We start from the raw sequence: 1395 nt of genomic DNA, 5'->3' as shown, positions 1-1395 counted from the left end.
GCCCAAGCTATCTATTTGTAACACCTTTTCCTCCTCTTCAGAGCTCCCTTTGTGGACTTTCCCTTTACTCTGCACTGCTGTTGTCCTTGAGTGATTTTTAATACTATCTTGGTGGTAATCTTTCTGTAACACATTCTTCTTTCCCCTAGTGTCTTTCAATGTTGGATTCTCTCCGCTACCATAAACACTATCACCCCATAAACACTGTCACTCCATAAACACTATCACCCCATAAACACTGTCACTCCATAAACACTGTCACCCCTCAGAACACATTTGCAAGATCTCTAGGTCTGAAACTACCCTCTCTCACAACTGCACCTTGTTTTACTGACTGCCTTCATTTTTACCATTTTTAAAATTTCTTCTGTCACTTCTAGTTTCTTACCTCACTATTTTTCCTGGCATTTTTCTCCCATTCTAGTTATTCCTATGTTACCTCCACACACCTCTTGCCTAGTCTAGGGCCCCCAGGCAGCCTTTCTAGGATTGATTTGCTAGATTTCTGTATCACACCCCAACCTCGGCTCTCCCTATTTACCCTCCCAGCCTACAGATTGAGTTCATAAAAGCCAACTGACTGCTCTTCCGTCCTTTCACGTTTATGTTGTGTACATAAAATGTCCTAAAATAGTTATTCCAGAACGTTTCTCTCCTCAAGTCACTGTTCCTTTGCCAATTTCCACACTCATAGAAACCAACATGCCTCCTCTTTCACTTAGAAGAATGAGTCAGACAGGCACAAATTTTTCCAAATCCCAACTTCCGTACTTCATCATTCTGAGCATCTGGAAACTTTTAAATACCAAAAAATTCCATGTGTTTTGATTGGTGTTAGCATCATAAAGACAAATGCTCCTAAGGAGCTCATAGTTCAGAGTAGTAAATACACAAGAAACAAAATAATTATAGAATGAGATACATGTTTATAGCAGAGACAGTAACTCAATGTCATTTTCAGCATAGAGGTGAAACTATTTGAATCTCCATGAAGCTTTATGAAATGATATGATAAATTAAGGAAGTGGTAAAATATACTACATTGTTCAGGATGAGTAAGCAACTTTTGTTTGTTGGTTGTTTGTGTTTCACTTTGATGATAATGAATTAATTCCTCATACACATACTCCTTATTTATTTATTTATGTTTTTGCAGACAGTCCATGAAGGCATTGAAAATGAAGCAGTAATAACCATGTTCTCAATGAGCCTCTAATAGGGTCAACCTAAATTTATTTTGTTGTATTTCATTTTTTTAATTCTGCGGCATGGTGCTCCTGCCAAAGATGCTAATTCTCTTAGTAACCTTGTATTATTCCATTTGATAAGAACCATTTTGACAAGAAGGCCACATTTGCACTTACTTTTTCATTAGCTATCTTTCCTCTATATGTC

At 37.4% G+C, this 1395-nt stretch overlaps 1 protein-coding gene across 1 annotated transcript in view; it reads left to right on the top strand.

Moving 5' to 3' along the window:
* Positions 1-1395, top strand: part of ACSS3 (acyl-CoA synthetase short-chain family member 3) — a 193199-nt gene that overhangs the window by 120255 nt on the left and 71549 nt on the right. The window lies entirely within an intron of this gene.

This window comes from Propithecus coquereli, unplaced genomic scaffold (assembly GCF_000956105.1).
Source record: "Propithecus coquereli isolate 6110/MARCELLA unplaced genomic scaffold, Pcoq_1.0 Scaffold576, whole genome shotgun sequence".
NCBI lineage: Eukaryota > Metazoa > Chordata > Mammalia > Primates > Indriidae > Propithecus > Propithecus coquereli.
This window is presented reverse-complemented; position numbering and strand designations above follow the sequence as displayed.